Source organism: Euleptes europaea, chromosome 3 (genome assembly GCF_029931775.1).
Source record: "Euleptes europaea isolate rEulEur1 chromosome 3, rEulEur1.hap1, whole genome shotgun sequence".
In the NCBI taxonomy this organism is placed as follows: Eukaryota; Metazoa; Chordata; class Lepidosauria; order Squamata; family Sphaerodactylidae; genus Euleptes; species Euleptes europaea.
The window spans coordinates 88,148,532-88,162,549 of record NC_079314.1 but is presented as its reverse complement, the minus strand read 5'-3'; the positions used below and the strand labels follow the sequence as shown (position 1 = coordinate 88,162,549).

The following is a 14,018-nucleotide window of genomic DNA, read 5'->3' as shown; positions in this document are numbered from 1 at the left end:
GAGTTGTGTTTGTATGCGTATAGCAGTTTACTCAACCTTTGTATTGGGTGATAAAGTTGAAAAAGTCTAACAAGCCATTGTGCTTTAGGGAATATTTCACTGAGAATTAGAGCCAGGGGATCCCCTGCCCCCAGTGTGATACCCTAAGCCAGTTTTGGGCTGTGGCACAGGTAGAGATTTTTGTCGTTTTTGCCTCCCAGGGGCCAGGAAACCTCTTTGGAGGTGGTGGCGCCTTGACCATGCTATCCCTGGCCGCTGCAGGGCTCAGGAATGGTCTGTAAGTGAGTATATAAAATTGTAGTACTTGGCGTATTTATGTAATTTAAAAGTATAAAGAAAACTTGCAAATATAAGAAAAGCAAATATAGCCAATATTTGAAAGTTGCCAATTGCTGCACTCTATTCTATTCCAGCATGTCTTAATTTTTGCCATCTGAGAGTTAGAAAAATTAAAGTGAAGGTAGGAAACAACTTCTATAATAAACAAAAGAAAGCATATTATTTATTATTTGGACTGAAACACTTTCATGCAGTCTATAGATAGGAATTACCATCATGTTTGGAAATCTAGTTGAACTTTATACCACTAAAAACCCAGACCTTTTAATAATATACTATCATGAAATATTTCATAGCATATAATTGTTACCAAAATTATTTATATTTAAGCAAAACATATTCTTGAAAATATGTTGTATATATCTACAGAGTTCACAGCTATTATATCTAATTCTGTAGATCGTCTTACATAAAAAATTTCATACTTTTATTCATTTTGAATAAACCTTGTCTTAAAAAGAATTTCATGCATTCCAAAAGAGAAAAACATTTCATATGCATTTTTTTTAGTGTTCTCCAAAATTTTCAAATTAATCTATTGGGAGGGGAAATGAAAAAAAGGCTGTTTCAGACTGTATTTTTAATGTGAGAAAACACTTGTCTTAATAAACATTCCACTCATTCCAAAAGAAAAAAATATTTCAGAGGAGGTTTTTTTCCCTCCAGTGCTCACCCAATTGTCCCGATTTTTCAATTGGAAAAGCTGAAAACATGCATTGGGGAAAAATGGGGGGAAATTCCTTCCCTTGCAAATGTTTCCAGTTTTTTTCTGGGCCTTCCTTTTCCCAATCTGGACCCAATTCCAATCCCTTGTTAAACCTGTTTTTGAAAGTAAGACTATCGTAATCACCTTAGCCCAAAGAAGCCCAAAGGAGTGAGACTCTGTTGAATCTCCTAGAACTCTCAGCTGCTTCTTGATACCACCATCCATAGTATACTTTTGGACTGGTTGACTGAGCTGGGACTTAAGAGGCCAACTGTTCCAACACTACCTGGCAAACTGGTTACCAAAGGTCATGCTGGGAGACCACTGTAAGCCTCGTGTCATCTGAAACATGGGGAACTCACAAGGCTCCAGTCTGTTCCCTATGCTGTCAAAACATCTACATTAAATTGTTGGCAAAGGTTGTCCAGAGATTTAGGTTGAGTTGGCATCAATATGCAGATCATAGTCATATATCTTTCAATATCAACCAAATATCAATATGCAGATCAGATCATATATTTTTCAATATCAACCAAACTCAGATGTGCTAAAGTGGGGCCTGGAGGCAGTAATGGGCAAGATGAGGGCCAATAAACTGAAGCTCAGTCTGGGTGAGATTGAAGTGCCATTGGGCTGATAATAAGACCAATCAAAATTTGCAGAGACCACCAGTTTGGGATGGGGTTGCACCCTGACTTAAAGAGAAGGTTTGCAGCTTTGTTAAATCTAGGCTTAGCAACAGAAGATACACAAGACCTTTAGCTAGCTCCACCTGGTTTGCCAGCTGAGGCTTTTCCTTGAGAACTTAATTGTAAGCTGCCTCAACAGGACTCTGAAGAGGTGACATAGAAATTTTAGGAATGAATGGATGAAACTGAGCGACTTTGCCATTGTTCTAATTACATCCAGGATGGACTACTACAATGTCTCATCATGGAGTTGCCTTTATTTATTATGCATGTAAGTACATTTTTATCCCAGTCTTCTACCAAGGAGCTCAAGGTGGCATACATTTGTCTCCTCCATCTTACCCTCCCACACATGAACATGACCTTATGAGGGCTACTAATAGTTGCTTTTGCTTTTAGGAAAAATATGTGAGAGATCATGATCCCAGATCCCCTCTTATCTCTTGTAACTTGACTCTGGGTTTCTCAGTTTTTTAAAATGTACAACTCCTTTATTGCATTAACAAAACAGAAGCAAGAATTAGTGTGGAAGAGACAAAGCGCTAGAAAGATGGTGACTCTGGCAGCTATGATCCAGCTGCCATCTCTTGGCTGGGAGCCCAGGCCTCATCGTGCTGGAACAACATCACAGCAATGCTCATCTGTCTCCTACTGCTGGCCCTACTGCTTGATTATGTGATGTGCAGGAAGAGAAGCAGCCGCTTTCCACCAGGACCCACCCCTCTACCTTTCTTTGGAAATTTGCTGCAGTTAAATCTCAGACAACCACATAGTACTTTCCAAAACGTAAGTAATAGCCAAACCAGGTTTAGATGGTTCGTAGTGTTACAGGATGGTAGGACTTGTCAGGTGTGGGTGCTAAGCTCCTTTGAAACAGCGATAGGAGAAACCATAGCTAAACAGTGCTTCTTATGTAATTCTTCAGCCAAGGTTGCACCTGTATGCAGCAAATGTTTGACCGCTTGTTAAAATATGTTGTTTAGGGATTACATGGGACTATGGCAAGGGACTAATGCAAGACTAAGCTAAGCAGGTTCGACCTTGGCAAGTATGTGGATGGGAAACCTCCAAGGAATACCAGGAATGAAACATGGAGGCAGGCAATGGCAAACCACCTTTGAACATCTCTTGCCTTGAAAACACTACAGGGTCGCCATAAGTCAGTTGTAAATTGACACCCCCAAAATGGCAAGGGACTCTTTTTAACGGTTCTCTCTTCAGAAGAGCAGTATATTTTCCTTTGTTTTCTTGCTCTTTGTTTCTTTATTGCAGGTTGCAAAAAAGTATGGACCAGTCTCCTCGCTCCAGGTTGGATGGCAGAGCTATGTCTTACTGAGTGGATACAAGATTATAAAGGAAGCACTGGGACAGAAAGCAGAGGATTTTGCTGACCGGCCATCCGTCCCACTGTTGAGACTAGGGGTTATTCAAAAAATAGTGAAGGCAAGCTTTTCTTGTGAGGTGATGGGAAAGACTATGCATATTCTAGCAATATGATCATGCACTGCTGATCTGAGAAACTGAGGAAACAAGCGAGCGGATATGCTGAAATAAGAGTAGTACCCGAGACTGTATATAACACATTTTTGTAAGCAATACCTTCAGATGGTATGTTGCAGAAATCAGTGCTTTTTTTTCAGCTACAGGTCACTAACATTGATAGTTGCAGACCAGTGGGACAAAAAAAATATGCATAGTTGGTCATTGTGGGCAACAGAACAGCTGTCACTTGTTGGTTATGTGGCTGGCAGAAACTGCAGTTGAACGTAAGCATGAACCTACCTAGACCTGAAACTGCTCTGTACTCAAGGAGATAAATGAATAGTAGGCCTGGAACGTCCAAAGAGATTAGCCCACCTCCATCCTTGTAAAAGATCACTAACCAGAATGGGGGGGGGGAAATAAATACAGAACATGCTTAACTTCAGAACTTCAAATCCTTCAGGTATAGTCATGGCAACATTCAGCAGTGGCTGGAAGGAGCAAAGAAAATTCTGTGTCTCTACCCTGAAAAGCTTGGGGATGGGGAAGAAAACTCTTGAAAAGAAGGTATCTGAAGAAGCAAGATATTTATGTTCTGAGTTCAAATCACAAGAAGGTGAATCTCATTCTTGGGGTCATTGGGAAGACTTAGAATGTGTATGTTTTCTAGAGGGAGGGGGCGTAGCTCAGTGGTAGATTATCTGTTGTACAAATAGAAGGTCTCAGGTTCAGTCCTTGGCATCCCCAGTTAAAAGGATCAGGAAGGAGGTGATGTGAAAGACTTCTGCCCAAGACCCTGGAGCATGGCTGCTGGTCTGAATAGAAAGTACTAATGTTGATGAGCCAGTGGGCTGATTCAGTTTAAGGCAGTTTCATGTGACTTTGCGAGTATTCCACAATGTTATTTTGGCCATGCCAGTAGTACAAGATGTTGGTTCTAATTTTGGTCTTGGCATCAAACATGTTGAGCGAATACTTTTAAAATGGCAAGCTTGAGAGGAAGATGGGAACATAGCATAACCCCTGCTGGAACAGACTAACAGCGCATTTCTGAAAGGAATGCCCGCGCCGAACTTAGGAGGCAAGCTGGTGGCACTGCCTCCTAAAGAGGTTTCGGTAAAAGCTGGCGTATCATTGCAAAAATAAAAAATGCCATTCCCGAGCTGAAAGTGCTCGGGGGGACGGCTAACGTCGGCCCTGCACCAGGGCCGGTGCCATTATGCCCCGGGAATGTCTCCAGGGGTGCCGGAACACCTCCCAGCTTGCCGCTGCAGCCTGTGCCAGCGGCCGGAGGCCAGTGGTCAGCGGTGGCGGTCGGGGAGCGGCGCCCGGCCCTGCATGTTAGTGCTGGGGCCACTAACGCCAGCAAGCATCTTCCGGGCACCGTCGGTATGGGCCCCTGCGCCGGTGGAGGCCGTAGTCGGCCTCCTAAGGGCTTTGGGCCCAATTTTCAGAAATGGGCCCAAATGGTCCTGTAAAGTCCCGCATATTGTTTCCCAGTGGCCAAATGCACCCCAGATCCACAGTGGAGGCACAGAAACTAATACTTCCCCTGTTGTTGCCCCTTCCCCATGTAGAATTCAGAGTTTAATTGCCTCTGAACATGGAGCTTCCATTTACCAATTTAGTAATTGAAGGGCTTGTCCTATATGAATGACACTACGCAAAGAAGGCCTACATCCCTGATTTTTATTTGCCTATTTAGAATTCTTAATGAGAGGCTTGCTATATATGAAGACATATCTCTAATACCTTTGTTGTTTTATCTTGTATAGGATTGCCCTTTAACCCACAAAATCTTGTAAACAACGCAGTTGCCAATATTATCTGCATCCTAACACTCGGTGACCGATTTGAATACACTGATAAAACGTTTCTGAAGCTAATGAATTTGACTGAAGAATGTATGAGGGTAATAAGTGGAGCCCTGCCCCAGGTATTGTTATGACACCAGGTAATAAAGAATAAGGGAGGCAACCTAAATATCAGTCTGATTTGAGGTTAGAAGGCCAGGCTTGAATCTGGTGAAAAAGCAAATTGCTACTCAGAGCTTTCTCCTCTTTTCCTCTAATGAAGAGATAACTGGAAATTCTCCAGATGTTCTTTGGATTTCTAGATAGATATCATGGATTATATCACTAATCCTCTGGGGACTTTGGGTTATTAACAGGGTCAGTTCACTTATTTGACAGAACAGTAGCAGAACGGCTAAAAACGACCGCTTCAACAACTTTGTAACAGGCTGTCCAGTCCACCAATTAGGATCCTCCTCACAAACCCTCATCACTGTGCAGAAGTGAAGTGGGTAGTGACTGGAGACAGGGCTTTTTCTGTAATGGCACTTTGCCTATGGAATGTTCTCTCCCTTGAAGCTCACCCGGCACCTAACATACTTTCTTTAAGGCACCTGTAATTGATGGGTCTCATTCTGGCCCAGTCCGATGGGTAGCACCCACCAGCATGGAGGGCTTCAGCAGGCTGAGGCTGGGGGGACCTTCAATCCCTGGAGCAGCAAGCACACTGGTACATGAGGATGCTTGCCAACACTCTTTATTTTCAGTTCAATTTTACAAGAATGGTCTTGCGCAGGGTAGTTTCCTCACTTCCAGTTCCCAGACACCTTGGTTCCCTCATCTTTCTGCATGCCTGCAAAATGCCTGCTGGTCCTCAGTCCTTCTCCATCTCTGCACCTTTTTCCCAGCTCCTCACTACGGCCATTCTTAAATCAACCCCCACTAGCTGCCTTCCATCTGGGAGCTGGGGGAGAGACCTGGATCCACATCTTTCTCTTCATCTCCTCTGACCTATAGGAATGCCTTCTCCCAATAAGGCTGCCCCTGCGACAATACCCAACCACGACCCAACTGGTGACCTTCCAGCCTGACCCACGTGGTAGGTCTAATGGAGCTTCCCCTGTCCCCCAGTGTCCAGGTTGCTCCACCCAACCCCAACTGCCACGGCACCACTCTAAAACATTTCTTTTTACCCAAACTTTTATCTAAGATATTTGAATTTTTTTACATTGGTTTTACTATCTGCTTCTAGCCTGAGTACTGTTTTACAAAGATAATTGTAAGCAGCTAAACATTTTGGTTTTTTAAAAACTTTTTTTTTATTTTTGTGAAAAGAAAAAGAGAAGGGCAGGGGAAAGTAGCTAAACATTTTGTGTTGATTTCATGTTCTGTGTGCTTTGTGAGCTGTCTTGAGCAGGTGTCTGGAAAGGTAAAATATACATTTTTCTTAATTAATTTAAAGTACAGCAGTATATGCCCTGACCTGGATGGCCCAGGCTAGCCTGATCTCGTCAGATCTCAGAAGCTAAGCAGGGTCAGCCCTGGTTAGTATTTGGATGGGAGATCACCAAGGAATACCAGGGTTGTTGTGCAGAGGAAGGCACTGGCAAACCACCTCTGTTAGTCTCTTGCCATGAAAACCCCAAAAGGGGGTCACCATTAGTCGGCTGCAACTTGACGGCACTTTACACACGCGCGCACACACACACACACACACACACACACAGCAGTATATAGATCATCAATCCAGACCATGGATCAGACAATACCATGGTAAACTGAGTCCAATGATCAATGAACCTCCTGTTTCATTGGGTGCCTTAAAAACAGCACTTCTCAAGTACAGGGCAGGACAGCATAACGTAGACTGTTTGGGGCTTGAATGGACCATAAGTTGTACAGATTTGGGATGGATACTTCCACTCTCAAAAAATAAGTTCTAACCCTTCAAAAAAGAATCCTTAGACTAATCTGGGTACATTTAAAACAATAGGAACTTAGCTATTGACTTCTGTGGGGAGTTCATGGTACCTTGTATGTGTCCTCATTTAAAAACATCAGTAGAAATTGTATAAAGTTGGCACCACCTTCATTTGAGGATAGTTCAAGGTGCTCCATGTTGTTCTGTGAAATTTAACATTCACAGATATTGTTAATTTTAACTATTTCCCCCTCTGTTTGGTGGTCTGCAAATGAGATGTGTGATCGGGATAAGGGATGCTTTTTAATGAACATATTTCTAATTGAGATACAGCATCTAGAACAGGTAATATCCTCAGTTCCTTGATTATCAAATGAGAGAAATAGGGAAGAGCTTGGATGAATTTGGGTCAGAAAGTGCTCCACATCAGTGTGTGAAAAGGTAGTGAGTTGGGAGCATTCGCTTATAACAGTTTCACTGCTAGGGAAATAGCTGATAAATATTACCCTTACTGAGCATTTTTTCTTGTTCGATTGCTGATATACTAGATGATGGCCACCGCACCCTGTTTGTCTTATATGCCGGGACCTCACCATAAACTTACAAGCTTCAGTAATGATATTAGTGCCATACTAAGAGAGATTGTGAATGATCATAAGAACACCAGAGATCCCACCTTCACAAGAGATTTGATTGATGCATTTCTGGAGGAGATGGAAAAGGTAGGAACAAATCTATGGGCACAGCTCCCCCCCCTACATATTCATTTCAATTTGGATCTCAGCTTATTAGTGGTAGAACAATGACCAACTATTCTAGGGCCAACCGACACAAGACATGTTTAACGAGTTCGATGTGGCTTCCTGGGCAGAATTCAGGAAGGTGTTGAGGTTCAGAATTTAAATCAGATTTTTCAAGGGGACTTTTCAGAATTCTTAGGAGGCTATCGTAGATTCAGGCAAGTACAGCCTGTACAATGGCCTTCCACTGGCCTGGGAAATGGCTTCAGGTTTCAGCATGGCTAGATGACAATACTGGCCTTTGTTAACACAACAGGTATCAGCAAAGAAAGTCAACAATCAATTTTCCTGAGCAGAGTGGGATGTCTGTCCCATCTTTCTCATCATCCTTGCCAGAAATAGTAGTAGCAACGTTGGTCGTTGAATCAGACATATGCAAATGCATAAGTTGTCTGCATAATATCCTTTGTACTATCTGACTCCACCTTGTACCTAGTGACAGTAAGAACCAATTTCTTTACCTCTTGCCTTTTTTTAGCTGAGGTTACTTGCAGGTTACTGCTAATGAAGTACATTCATCGCACAGTCACAGGTTAGCTCCCAAACCTAACATAATGTTGATTATTGGCACATAAATTGCCAACTTTTAATTTCCTTCAGGTCAAAGGAAATCCAGACAGCAGTTTTAATGAGCAGAATCTCATTAAAATTGTTCATGAGTGGTTGACAGCAGGCACCGAAACTACTTCTTCCACCATACTCTGGGGGCTGCTGAAAATGGTCCTTCATCCTGAGATTCAGAGTAAGTGATGAACATCAGGGGAAATGTAGATATGCTTCAGATTCAAGTCCAGTGGCATCTTAAAGACCAACCAAATTTTCGGGTTATAAGCTTTCGAGAGTCAAAGCTCCCTTCGTTGTCAGATTCCAGTTTGAATTTTTAAATTTGAGAAGCACAAATTTAAGGCACCTTTCATAAAAAAATAATATTATTTATTTAAAACATTTTTAGCAGCCTTGCTACCTTGTGGAACTCAAGGCGGCTTACAATGTAAATAAAACAACAATTTAAAAAGAGACTGAAACTGAAACTTATTTCATGTGCTCCAACATTGGATGCTCACATCTCCCGTCATGCCATTTATTTATGTTATGTATATTAACTAAATAAATGCCATTACCCATACAGCCCTCCCAACTGCAGACACCTTCCTGTGTCCCCACCCCACTCCAAGTCTTTTTATTGCACAAAGGAAGAGAAGATGGGGATAGGTACAACAGCCGTGAATTAGAAAGGCTTGGGAAAGCTGGCAGCTGCTACACTAGTCCCTTCTCTGTTTAGGCTCATGCAAAGAGAAATGGCAGGATATCATCTAACACTAAAAGGTTCTCTCCCTCTCACTCAACCTAGATACTCCTTAGGATGGAGGCCATCTGTGGGGGGGCAATTTCTATTAGCAGAAAGATCTGCAAGAGAAAGTGTTCAGCCCCCATCACCTGTCCCCCAATCCAGAAGTGCCATCTTCCCAATCCAATCCCCCCCGCAAAAAAGTTATTCTTTAATGTAAAAAAAACAACATTAGGGAATCTGATCGTCAGTCTTTTATTTAAAGAACAATTGAGCTATAAAAATATCATTTGGACCTTTTTTGAAATAAAGGTAGTATACTTAAGCAATTAATTAATATTTCAGAAAGAGTCCATGAAGAAATTGAGAAAGTTCTTGGCAAGGACAAAGCACCCATGATGGAGGATCAAGCAAACCTGCCATATACTAATGCTGTCATCCATGAAATCCAGCGCTGTGCTGATATTGCACCTTTGGCATTTCCTTATATAACACACCAAGATACTGAAATTGACAAATTTGTCATCCCTAAGGTACAGTCCCTTCAAAACACACTTTTCGGAAATAAAATGAGAGTTGCCAAGTCACATAAAAGTCTTGGTTTGAGGGTGATCATGATTCTTAGCACCAAAAGGTTCAGTTTTAACTCAAAATTACATAGCAAAATACTATGGGTGCCTGGGATAAAATGTTCGTGATGGACGGACAGAAAAGGGCACTGCATCCCCCCTCCAAATCCACCACCTCAGCTGGCCTTATAGAAAAGCTACCCTTGCTAAATGCAGCCTGACTTAAGTTGTCACACTGCAGAAAACAGTAAGAACAGAGAACATCTTAGGGCAAGGCCCCAGTATGCCATCCTAGAAGCATTTCACTTTCTATGGGGCCAAGTACAATAGCACAACTTTTTATGTCTGCAGTTACTTTCTCCGTGGAAGTGCATCCATCAGGCGCCGTTGCACGATAGATTCACTGCCCTTTGCAAATCTTAAAGCACCACTGTCACTATACAAATACCATTGAAAGGATATCACAGATCCTAATTGAACAGGTCAAAATATACGACCATTTAAGGTGTCTTTTAGCATAAAGTCTCTGGTAAATGCAAAATTTGATTTTAGGTTTCAAGCAACTGCATGCAAACGACTGGAAGAAAGCCACGAAGGGAAGATGCCAGGATGTGTCGTCTAGATCGGGACCACGTTTCGCTTATGGCTTCATCAGCTACCTGTATCAGTAATGCAAATATCAAAACCCTAATAGGTAACGTTTCATAAGGACCGCAAATAGTTGTATGTAGGTCTCAAAAGGACAGAATGATTCTGTCCTTTTGAGACCTACATACAACTATTTGCGGTCCTTATGAGACCTACATTCAACTATTTGCGGTCCTTATGAAACGTTACCTATTAGGGTTTTGATATTTGCATTACTGATACAGGTAGCTGATGAAGCCATAAGTGAAACGTGGTCCCGATCTAGACGACACGTCCTGGCATCTTCCCTTCGTGGCTTTCTTCCAGTCGTTTGCATGCAGTTGCTTGAAACCTAAAATCAAATTTTGCATTTACCAGAGACTTTATGCTAAAAGACACCTTAATGGGTCGTATATTTTGACTTACCTGGACCCGTGATATCCTTTCAATGGTCATATTTTTGGATTGCATTCTGTAAATTTGTATCTTGCTGTATCTTCATTTTGTATATATTTGTAATATTTTGCACTTTTCCACAATAAAATTCACTTTCCTTGCATAAGAAAATTTTCATAGTGCTGTTTTGGGTTGCTCCAATTATCCTTACAGCACTGAGCCTTGTTATTTGTGTACTATACAAATACCGACAACACTCAGAGCTATGCATTTCTTGTAATAAATAAGATGTCTGAAGCCCGTTACAGATGCAGGAGAAAACTCAATCTATCCTTTGCGAAATTTACTTCTCATACTTTGAACTTTTTTCTGTTAATTTTAGTTTCTCTTCTTACAAATATTGAAAATTCAGGCCACAAATCGAACACTTGTCCCAAGAGATTTCTAACATGACTGTTCAGCAAGGTACTGCAGAGCACAAGTAAAATGTACATTTATTCAAGTAGATTCTGTTCATATTTAAGTTCCAGTTGTTAGGAGGATAGAAAGCTAATCTAAAGAGTACACTTCCCTAACACAAATGGCCAGCTGTTCCGGCATCCCGTGTGTGCAAGTATGAGATATTTGTTTCTACAGGAGAGACCTGCAGAAACATCTGTCTCCACTGGAGTCCATGTGGAAAGTGTGAGAGAACAATGGCTACTGAGGGAGGAGGGGTCAGAAGGAAGCTCCCAGGTTCAGACAAAGAGAGGAACATGCCATTCAAGAGATAACATTTATACATTGGGGGATCATTCAGCACCCCTCAATGTCCAGGTAGGCTGAGTCACTCACTCCAATAAGGATTCACCTGTAATTGTCGTATATTCAGAAATATTGTAAGTGTAAATTCAGAAGTACACAATCCTGTGATTCTTACAGTTAGAAAGTTGTTCTCTGGAAATTAGATTCTTGAAAAACAGCAGAACGTTCTAACCTGTTTATTTCCACACCATGCTAGGAGACTATAGTCTTCAATCACTTGTCTTCTGTGCTGAAGGATGAAACCATGTGGGAAAAGCCATACCAGTTTTACCCTGAGCACTTTTTGGATTCAAAGGGACAGTTTGTCAAGCAAGAGGCATTCCTGCCTTTCTCTGCAGGTAAGCTCATATGGGAGGAAGATGGTTTGGCAATGGGATGTACAGAGAAAGGTAGGCGTTGTTTCCCCAACAGTTAGGTACCCATTTTCATAGTCATTCACTTTGAAGAGGAGAGAGCACTACAGACTCCTAATAGCATTTTTAAATATTTAAAAATTGTTATAGCTACAAGGTTTACAAGCAACTTCTACTTGTCATGAGCATATTGTTTTGAGAACAAGTAGACAGTGAAAACCAGTCTCAAAGGAGATTTGTTCTATGCCCTGCTGTACACATCACAAGATCTTCATGTTTGTTGGGCAACAACACATAACACAACAACATGATGTAGAGTATCTGCCATGGAAGCTTCCTGGGTGACTTGGGGCCAGTCATTCTCTCTCAGCCTCATCTACCTCACAGGATTGTTGTGAGAGTAAACATGGAAGAGAGAATGATGTCAGCTGCTTTGGATCCTCATTAGGGAGAATGGCGGGGTATAAAGGAGATAAATAAACTAACACATGGAGTTTGAAGCAGATGCTCAATGAGAGTTTTGTGCCTCCCGGACACTTGTGGGCCCTTTTCTACTTGCGAATGGGATGTATGCACAGAAGCAGCCGTAACCTTTCTAGCACATGCTGTTTTCTCCTCCTCCTTAAACCACCCCTTGGGACAGCTATTGGCACCATTTGAGGAATCATATTCCATATGTGGCTGCATTTAAGTTTGCAATGGAGCCAACAGCTGTGACATTATCCCAATAGTGGCAGTGTCTGTATTTGGAAGATGGGCTTGGGGGGAAAGGAGTTATTTTATAATTTTTAAACAATTAATTTGGTTTAACCAAGGCCAATTCCAGATGGAGACAGAGAAGAGTTTGCTATCATTTATATGGACAGTAAGAAAATCAGAGACGCCACGCAGGGACCGAGAGTTAGATTCTAAGCTCTCCCTTCTCCTGCTCTTATACACAAACTGTTCTTCTTCCCTTTCCTCCAGGTCGACATGCCTGCCCTGGAGAATCACTGGCTAGAATGGAGCTCTTCATCTTCTTCACCAGCCTCCTGCAGCATTTCACTTTCCACATTCCTGAGAACCATCCCAGACCCAAAGAAGACAGGGTCTTTGCTCTTACAGTCGCTCCACTCCCTTTCGATATCTGTGCCATCCCCAGATAATATCTCAGGTATCTGCTGCCCAGTCTGTGATGGCCTAAAAGTTGCAACTTGCCAGCATAAAATTTGTGGAAATGTGTTGTATTACATTTATTCTTGTGTTTCTCTGCTGTGGAAACAATGTTCCTGTGAATAAAACAGAACTGTTTTTCTTTTTAAAAATGTGGCATGGAAACAAACACCAGAAAATGTCTCACTCAGAGTGTCTATAGCTTCAATAAAGAGGATGCTTCACTTGTGTGTGGATTTCTCCATCTTGTGAGGTGAGGCCCTGGGGCCTGATGGGTTCTGGCCAGTTTGCTCAGGCTGGGAAATTTGCCTGGCTGGTCAGTCTTAGGTCCTAGTTACAGAGAGCAGGGTTTTAGCAATACCCGATTCCTCCTTTGCCTCCTTATAGATCTGCTCCCAAGGAGATTAAAAAATTGCGATGAAGTCCTTCGTGTTTCAGGTCTGCTGGAGCTGAAGTACACTCAAGCAGGCCCCTTAGTTCCCACTCATTTCATTACTCTTGAGAGTCATCTGGGCTTTTGGCTAATAGTGGCATTTGGAGATGCTTCCAAATTTCTCTCAAATTAACATTCTCCTTAGATAGAGCTATTCCGGTCCACATAGTTGCTGTCACCGAATGACATGGTTCAGCTTTTCACTTTTAATTTGATAATGTTATGGAGCTGGTTGTCTGAATTAGGGCTGTTGATTCAATAAAACCCAAACTGGATAAAGCCGAATAAATGCCAATTCGGCTTTCCCAGGTTCGGTTTTTACTGGAGCAAAAAAAAAAGGTGGGGAAAAGCCAAGCTTAATTTAGGCGATTCTCTGATAATCAGTAAAAAATTCTGCTTTCCAGGGTTCGACCTTTTCCCACCTTTGTGAAGAGACAGCTCTCCTTGGGGCAATCTACCTTGGCTGCAGAGACACCCAAACAGAGCAGAGGGGGATCCCAGTGGCCAATAGGTGGCTAGACCTGGGAGAAGAGCATTCTTTGGCCAATCAGAGAAGCTTGATTCTCCCATTCAAACTTTTCTGAGTTGCCAAAGGCAACTCAGTATACTCCTTGTTCTGGCCGTTGCTCCTGCTGCCTATCCTGAGCTGATCTGGTGAATTACAGC

The 14,018-nt window shown here is 42.1% G+C and overlaps 1 pseudogene; it reads left to right on the top strand.

Moving 5' to 3' along the window:
* Window positions 1–1,625: 1,625 nt before the first annotated feature.
* LOC130474849 (cytochrome P450 2D14-like) lies at window positions 1,626–12,912 on the top strand (annotated as a pseudogene).
* The last annotated feature ends 1,106 nt before the right edge of the window (window positions 12,913–14,018 follow it).